Raw genomic sequence first — 9,380 nt, 5'->3', positions numbered from 1 at the left:
CTTTTCACGGACTGAGATGACCGGTTTCCGCCTTATTTATCAGGGTAAATCTCGTATTTTTTGTTTATTTAATAAAGAAGGAAAAAAAGAAGAAACTACAAATGTAAAGTCTCTACAGTTTATATATGTTACTAACAATATAATAAAATAAAAATATATAGATACTTTATTTAATAAGAAATTTATTTAAGAAAGAAAGAAAGTAAGTCAATTTCTAGGTCAGGGTTCCTCAATAGGTGGCTAGCGGGCCATTTCTGTCCCACGAGAGACAAATGTTTGGCCCATGCTAAAATCGTGTTCACACGAAATCCGTGACCATTTTGCAAGACAAAATTCCATGAAAGGTCTACACCAGGGGTGTTTCTGGACCGTAATAAAATTCATTCTGGACCGAGATCTAAATCTTTTGATAGTTATCTTACACCTGGCTAAGTGTTTGAGTAAGCATACGAGTATACATGCGTGGAGCGGGAATAAAGTGCGCTCAGCGCTAGAAAAATATCCAGCATTATGCGATTATTCCCTAGTGCTAAACGCGCTTTTATTCCTGCTCTCCACGTGTTGCATCTCTCCCAGATCTAGAGGTACCACAAAGTCTAATTTAATGTAGGTAGTTGCAGGCACTGTTATTTTAACAAAAGTAGCAAAGAAAACGCTACAGATACTGGCATCTTTCGCTTAAACTCACTGCAGAAAACATAAATGAAGCAAAGTGAAACTATCTTCATCTGATTTACAGGTGAAACTCGAAAAATTAGAATATCGTGCAAAAGTTCATTAATTTCAGTAATTCAACTTAAAAGGTGAAACTATTATATTATATAGACTCATTACAAGCAAAGTAAGATATTTCAAGCCTTTATTTGATATAATTTTGATGATTATGGCTTACAGCTTATGAAAACCCCAAATTCAGAATCTCAGAAAATTAGAATATTGTGAAAAGGTTCAGTATTGTAGGCTCAAAGTGTCACACTCTAATCAGCTAAACACCTGCAAAGGGTTCCTGAGCCTTTAAATGGTCTCTCAGTCTGGTTCAGTTGAATTCACAATCATGGGGAAGACTGCTGACCTGACAGCTGTGCAGAAAACCATCATTGACACCCTCCACAAGGAGGGAAAGCCTCAAAAGGTAATTGCAAAAGAAGTTGGATGTTCTCAAAGTGCTGTATCAAAGCACATTAATAGAAAGTTAAGTGGAAGGGAAAAGTGTGGAAGAAAAAGGTGCACAAGCAGCAGGGATGACCGTAGCCTGGAGAGGATTGTCAGGAAAAGGCCATTCAAATGTGTGGGGAGCTTCACAAGGAGTGGACTGAGGCTGGAGTTACTGCATCAAGAGCCACCACACACAGACGGGTCCTGGACATGGGCTTCAAATGTCAAACGTCTTACCTGGGCTAAAGAAAAAAAGAACTGGTCTGTTGCTCAGTGGTCCAAAGTCCTCTTTTCTGATGAGAGCAAATTTTGCATCTCATTTGGAAACCAAGGTCCCAGAGTCTGGAGGAAGAATGGAGAGGCACACAATCCAAGATGCTTGAAGTCCAGTGTGAAGTTTCCACAGTCTGTGTTGGTTTGGGGAGCCATGTCATCGGCTGGTGTTGGTCCACTGTGCTTTATTAAGTCCAGAGTCAATGCAGCCGTCTACCGGGACATTTTAGAGCACTTCATGCTTCCTTCAGCAGACAAGCTTTATGGAGATGCTGACTTCATTTTCCAGCAGGACTTGGCACCTGCCCACACTGCCAAAAGTACCAAAACCTGGTTCAATGACCATGGTATTACTGTGCTTGATTGGCCAGCAAACTCGCCTGACCTGAACCCCATAGAGAATCTATGGGGCATTGCTAAGAGAAAGATGAGAGACATGAGACCAAACAATGCAGAAGAGCTGAAGGCCGCTATTGAAGCATCTTGGTCTTCCATAACACCTCAGCAGTGCCACAGGCTGATAGCATCCATGCCACGCCACATTGAGGCAGTAATTAATGCAAAAGGGGCCCAAACCAAGTACTGAGTACATATGCATGATTATACTTTTCAGAGGGCCGACATTTCTGTATTTAAAATCCTTTTTTTTATTGATTTCATGTAATATTCTAATTTTCTGAGATTCTGAATTTGGGGTTTCCATAAGCTGTAAGCCATAATCATCAAAATTATATCAAATAAAGGCTTGAAATATCTTACTTTGCTTGTAATGAGTCTATATGATATATTAGTTTCACCTTTTAAGTTGAATTACTGAAATTAATGAACTTTTGCACGATATTCTAATTTTTCGAGTTTCACCTGTATATGTGAATCAGACAGTTCATTAAAGCCAGGTTTGTTTCAGGATAAGTTAACATGCCACCTTTAGAGTTTAATCAGCATGTTACAATCCTTTTATTATAAACAAACAGATTGTTGTTCTAATTTTGTGAAAATTAATCAGAGATGTTATCATAGCATGGGTGGCAAGGAAAGCCTATTTATACTTAAATTAAGCAAACAGTATTTTAATGCTTCACAGTTGTTGTCATTTTTTTATGAATCCTCTTTTCACCCCAATTTGGAATGCCCAATTCCCACTACTTACTAGGTCCTCGTGGTGGTGCAGTTACTCACCTCAATCTAGGTGGTGGAGGACAAGTCTCAGTTGCCTCCACTTCTGAGAATCTCAATCCGTGCATCTTATCGCGTGGCTCATTGTGCATGACACCGTGGAGGCTCGTGCTACTCTCCGTGATCCATGCACAACTTACCACGCACCCACGCAGAGCGAGAACCACTAATCACGGCTACAAGGAGGTTACCCCACATGACTCTACCTTCCCTAGCAACTGGGTCAATGTGGTTGCTTAGGAGACCTGGCTGAAGTCACTCAGCACACCCTGGATTCAAAGTCATGATGTGAGTTTGTAAGTATATTCTCACTTTAAGGCAGAGGTGGGCCATCAGGGCCTGCAAGGCCTTCTCTGCTGGCCTAGAGATTGTCAGAATCAGAAAATTATATTTTTATAATTTAATATATATTTCATTAGTGCTATATATATTTTACAAAGTTCGTTCCCATCAGTCTATTAATAGTATTAACATCATTTCATTACCACTCTCTCCCTCAGTTGTGCAGTGCAGCTTGCGCTACTTCCAGTGCAGCTCATTTAAATTAGATATTTTATCCAATCAGATTTTCCACTGTGCTGTCTCTAGGTGAAAAACTTCCCTGAGGCCTTCAAAATTTGAAGTGAATCCCCTCTGCTGTTGAAGCAAATAGGGACGATGTTGTTGATTGTCATCTTCTTTAACCAATCAGATTTCGAGTTTGCCATGTTGGGCGTATTCTTTGACCCGCCAGAGCCTTCTATCTGGCCTAGCTGCCTACGTCAGCATTTTTCACGTGGCATGATAGGAGGAGGAGCATTAGCTAACTGAAACTGAAGTACAACTAGCTAGCATGTAAACCTAGCCTGTAGTTTTTCCCCCTTCTGTCACTCACTCGACATTGTGTCGATGTGGTGACACTAGTGGTCCCTAACTAAAAACGCCACAATACTGAACCGTGTAACGTGGACTGCTGATGCAGGTGCAAGCAAGTTGCTGCGTGCAAAAATAGCAGGTGCATCAGACTGCATGTAACCTTCCCCAATGCCCCAAAAGACATCATGTAGTTCCCCACATCCCTTAAAGGGAGAAGCGACGTAACTAGCATGGGAGCAGGCCTCGCCAGCCGCTGCCTTTTCTCTCTCTATGTTTTCTCTCCATAGAGTGTTAGATGCGGCTGGGGCCATCTAACGCTATAACATGCATCTGGGAATGCGTTCTTTTCCTATCCTATTCTTTCAGGAGGAAAAGACCCTGAGGAGACCACATCCTGCCCAGCAGGGGAGGTTAACATGTGGCAAAATACGTCACATGGGCTTACCAGCCACATATGGAGGTGGCGCGGTGGTAGGTCCTGCCTCGACGGGGAGTAGCTCTACAAACACAGCGAGCGGGGGGCAGAAGGAACTCTACCCAAGGGAGAAGCAGGTCCGCTGACAGGGGGAACATACCGCAGAAAATACATCACAGGATATTATCGGAATAATCAGTACATGTGGAGCACCTGTTTCAGTACAGGCAAGTCAGTGCCTGCCGTGGGTCAGTCTGCGAACTCCTCCGCTGAATTCGGAGCCAGAGTGCTAGGGAGGAAGGACATCCAGGGTCCGTGACTTGTGGACTTGACTGGGGAGTAGAGCAAAACGTCTTCGCCTCAGGAGAAGGGAAAGGCGCAATGCAACCTGCTAGAGAGGTGCCATTGGCCAGTGCCCACGAGGATGCATGGCCTGGGTCTAGTAGGCCAACGCAATGGCATCCACGAGTCCCTTTCTGCTGTCCACTAAAGAAGACAAAGAGTTGCTCAGAGTGTCTAAAGCTCTTCAGTCGATCTAAATAGGTGCGCAAAGCACACACCAGACACAGCTGACACTAAGGCTGGCTCTGCCTCCTCCCGGGGCAGCGCTTGCATGTTCGCTACCTTATCCCTGAAAGGGTTCATGCGAACCTTGGGCACGTAGCCCAGTCGGGGTCTCATGATGACGTGAGAATATGCCGGACTGAACTCCAGGCAAGTGTCGCTGACAGAAAATGCTAAATGGCGGCTAGAGTGGCTTTACCTGGAAGAAGGAACCGGAACATTGCCATGGTCATGTTCTCACTGTGAGAACCATCCACAAACGTTGCCTTGGTGTGATCTCTGCCATGACATGTGAGGCAGCGCCCGTGGCTGTCAGAAGCAGAGAGGTAACGAAATGACATCCAGGAAATGACACAAAGACAGAAGGGTATCTTGAGAAAGACACGTCTTAATAAAGACATTCAACATCAATATGCTTACTCTTTTAGAGGAATATATACTTTTTTTAGAGGGCTGTCAAAGTGCCCAGGGCTGTAGTCTGCACTGGTTGCAGAAAAAGAGAAAAGACACTGAAATGTGCCATATCTCCAACAATATATGCTTTTTTAGAGGTGAGTGAAACAGCAGTGGGATTACTCAGCTCGCTGAAACACAACAGCTCGCCTCCGAAGAAAAAATCTGTCAGAACAGATGCACGCTCCACTCATTTTATACCCGTATGTCCGGGGGAGGGGCATTCAAATTCTGTTCACCAATTCTCATCTGTCTTTTCTCAAAGATAAGAGGTAACCGAGGCTCTCAAGAGAGACCTCTAGTGTCACTACATCGACACAACGTCTCATTCCCTCCAACAGGGAACTGTGGTTACGACAGTAACCGAGATGATATTAATATTAAAAGATAAGACCGTTCGTTTCGCTCGTGAAGCTGAGTCGAGTTGAGTGAGTGACAGAAGGGGAACCAAGTGCTCTCGACTGATGAAGTCTTGATGAAATATTTTAATCTTTTGGTAGAAGATCCCTCAGACCCCACTACTTTGGCTGTCTTTGGGCTCCCAATGTCCTCATCCCTGCCCAGTTTTGAAGAGAGACTATTTTGATGGTTTAGGAATTATTATTATTATTTTTTTTTTGTCATTTTCTTTACAATGTACTATTGCTGCCAATGTGGTAAGTCAAGTCAAGTCAAGTTTATTTGTATAGCGCCTTTCACAACACACATCGTTTCAAAGCAGCTTTATAGTTCTCTTACGAGAGGTTCTCTCGTATTGCGTAAGCTAGCTTACGCTACGGGAAAGATTCATCTTTTCTGAGATATTGAAGCCAAAAAATTATCCTTAATTTTTGTATCCATTGTCAACGCAGTGCGGCAGCTGCAGACCTTGAGCGAGCTAGCTAGCTGAGCTCATAGGTTGCTCTGCGGCAACTGCTGCAGCCTATAGATCGAGCTTGGGCTGAACTCAAGATCCAATGAGAGGCGTCCGCAGCCACTGCATCAAAGCCCGCCAAAATGGGCGTGACTAGAGTGCATATAAGCGTAGTTCGTAGGCTGGAACCCTGATTTTCATCTCTTCAGCGAAGCTCTCCGCGATCGCTGACCTGGAAGCCGTGTCGCCGCTCGAGGGGCATCTAGCAAGCGTGGACAGCGCTAGAAGAAGCCGGCCGCCTCAGCCACCTTCAGCCATCCTGCGAAGCTACGCCATCCGACGACGTATCCTTTTATTCAGCAAGCTAGTTCTCACAAACTATTCACAAAAGAGTACGAGCGCTCTTTTTCAAGATGCCTCGCCCACTTGCGCCTCATGTCGCGCTCTTCTCAGCACAGGAGACCGCCACATCATCTGGCGCCTCTGCCTGGGACTGGGGCACGCAGAGCTCGCCCTCACTGAGGGCGGATGCGATTTCTGCGAGGAGCTACCGATGTCGACCCTGCGGGCTCGACTCGAAGCGGTCAAAGCAGAAACCGCCACGCCTTTACCCTCAGCCGCAGAGGAAGAAGCGCCGCCACAAAGGCTGCCGGAACTGTGGTTGAAGCGACTGCCTCGCCGAGCCTCTCCTCGAAGCATCGCTCACCCTCCCCGCCTCGGACGCCGCAGTTGCCGCCGAGCGGCCGCGACTGCTGCCATCTCGGATGACGAGCGGAGGATAAGGGCCACTGTTCCATCATGGCTTCGACAGCGAGGAGTGGACAGGCTCCCAAGCCTCCTCCTCAGCCCAGGAATCCAGCAGGACCCGCGCCGAGTCGACGGGGAGTTAACACGCCTCACACAGGCCGCCGACCGCCTCGGGCTCGAGTGTTCACCGCCCCTGAGCAGGCACCCAACAGACTCGACGGCTGCTTTCTTCAAAGCCATCGCCGCTTACACCCGCGCCCGGCCGCCCCTTCCTGCCGGAATTACATACGGAGCTTGCAAAGTCGTGGAACGCCCTTTTTCAGCCAGGACCCATTCACACGCCTCCACCTCTCTCGCCGGGTGGACAGCGCCACTGAGAGAGGCTACTCCTCCATCCCCCGGTCGAGGACTCGGTAGCAGCACACCTTTGTCCGCCCTCCGCGAGATGGCTGCTCCAAGCCTGTGCTCCTGTCTAAGGCCTGCAGAGCGACTTCCGCCTATGTTGGCCGCTACCTATTCCACCGCCGGCCAAGCCGCATCTGCTCTGCACTCAATGGCCGCTTTACAGATCCTACAAGCAGACCTTCTTCGGAGTGGGATGAGAAAGGCAGGCACCCAGAGGCTGTTACTGATCTACGAGCGCGACAGACCTCGCCTTCGGCTACCAAAGCTGCAGCCCAAGCTCTAGGGAAGTGCATGGCCTCGCTGACTGTGACCGAGAGACACTTATGGCTAACACGGAGAAGCAGAGCGCTCCATGTTCCTCAACGCACCGCCTCTCCAACCGGTCTCTTCGGCTCCGCGTGAGTGGCATTGTTGACCGCTTCTCAGAAGTCCAGAAAGCCACCCAAGCCATGAACCTCTTCCTGCCGCGTCACGCTTAGCTCCTCTGCAGGCCGCTCACGTGATCAGCCTCCTGCACGAGCCTCTTCACAGCGCCCAGTTCAACAATCTCAGACTTCTCAGCGCCGACAGGGCGGCCGCCTCGATCAGCGCCAGACAGCCGCCGCAGACCGCCGCCCGCTGGCCTCGATCTAAGGTAACGCTGAAACCCGAGCAGTCGAAGTCTTCCTAACTGTGTTGAACAAACGACGGCTCAGTCCCGCCAGGCCGGACCACCGTCAAAGCTTTGCCCCTGTCAGTCCCCTTCTCTCAGGCTACTACAGTGGTGAATTTAGCAGCCAACAAGCCGGTGACACTGCCCGCTTGCTCAGACTCAAACGCCGCTTTCACGGCTAATTCAAATAAATCTTGTAAAGAGCAAACATGTCTTATGTGTAGAAAAGTGCCCACAACCCAGTGTTCGCCCCTACACACAAGCATAACACATCCCGTGCTCCCTATCAGAGCACGCCTCATAAAGCGTGTTACTGAACCGCCGAAGGCCAGAGTCAATGAAGGCGTCCACAAATGCGCAGCGCTACCATTCTCTGCCCGCTCTGTCACACCGACCAGCCCTATGTGTAGAAAATGTGCCCACAATCCAGTGTTCACTTCTGCACACAAGCACTGCATGTCTCGTGTCCCCACCAGAGCACGCTCACATAAAGCGGTTACTGAACCGCCGAGCGCTAGAGTCAATAAATGCGCCCACAAATGCGCAGCGCTACGCTCATTCTCTGCCCGCTCTGTTACACGGCCAGCAACCATTCCTCTGTGTGTAAGTCCCGCTGCTTATGCGCATCACGTAACAGATGTGACTCTTTCCCCATTCATTCCAATCGGAAGTCACTCACAAAACAGCCTGTTCATGCTGTCTGCGAGCAATCATGCATGAACACACTAAACGCGCCACACATTTTGTTCAGCTCTGTGTGCGGCAATCAGAGCTGAATTGGCCATTCACCCTCTAGCGCTACGCTTCAAAGCGTGGGAAGCTATTCCAGGGATATCCAAGTGGGTGTTAAGCACAATACAACAGGGCTATTTGCTACAGTTCGATCGCCACCCCTCGCTTCAGAGCTGCTCGAAACCACTGTGAACACGGAAGCAGCGTGCTTGCTTCGCTCAGAAATAGCAAGCCTTCTGTGCAAAAGGGCCATAGAAAAGTGCCACCCTCTCTGAGCGTAGTCGGGCTTTACAGCCATTATTTTCTTGTTCCCAAGAAAGACGGCGGCCTCAGACCCATATTAGATCTCAGGGTTTTGAACAAGGTGCTTGCAAAAAGACCGCTCAAAATGCTTACAATCAGGAAACTCCTCGCAGCATGTGCGCCAGGGGACTGGTTTATTTCTCTCGATCTGAAAGATGCATACTTTCAGATTCAGATAAATCCCCGTCACAGGCCATTCTTGAGATTCGCCTCGACGGCCAGGTTTATCAATACACCGTCCTTCCGCTCGGCCTGTCCTTAGCACCTCGTACTTTCACGAAGCGCATGGATGCGGCGCTCGCACTCCCCGCGGAGTCAGGGTTTGCGAATTCTGAACTATTTGGACGACTGGCTGATTATGGCTCAGTCACATATGGAGCTTCTGTTTCACAGAGCAGTTCTCCTCAGCCATCTGAACAGTTTGGGTCTTGCAGTCAATTGGACCAAGAGCTCACTACAGCCCAGTCAGACCATTTCCTTCCTGGGAATAGAACTAGACTCCGTGGCAATGACGGCTCGCTTATCTACACAGCACGCGACGCCGTGTTCAGCTGACTAGTCGCGATCTTTTCAGATGAACAGCCTCACGCTTCTGAAGAAATTCCAGAGAGTGCTAGGTTACATGGCCTCAGCCGCAGCAGTACTTCAGCTGGGTTTACTGCACATGCGCTCGCTTCAGCATTGGCTAAACACCCGCGCCTCGCCGGGCTTGGGCCACAGGCCGCCAGCCCATCAAGGTGACTCAGACCTGCATATCAGCTCTGCAGCCCTGGACAGTGGCCGAATGGTATCAGCGG

This window comes from Xyrauchen texanus, chromosome 11 (genome assembly GCF_025860055.1).
Source record: "Xyrauchen texanus isolate HMW12.3.18 chromosome 11, RBS_HiC_50CHRs, whole genome shotgun sequence".
In the NCBI taxonomy this organism is placed as follows: Eukaryota; Metazoa; Chordata; class Actinopteri; order Cypriniformes; family Catostomidae; genus Xyrauchen; species Xyrauchen texanus.
Note: the sequence above shows the minus strand (reverse complement) of the source record.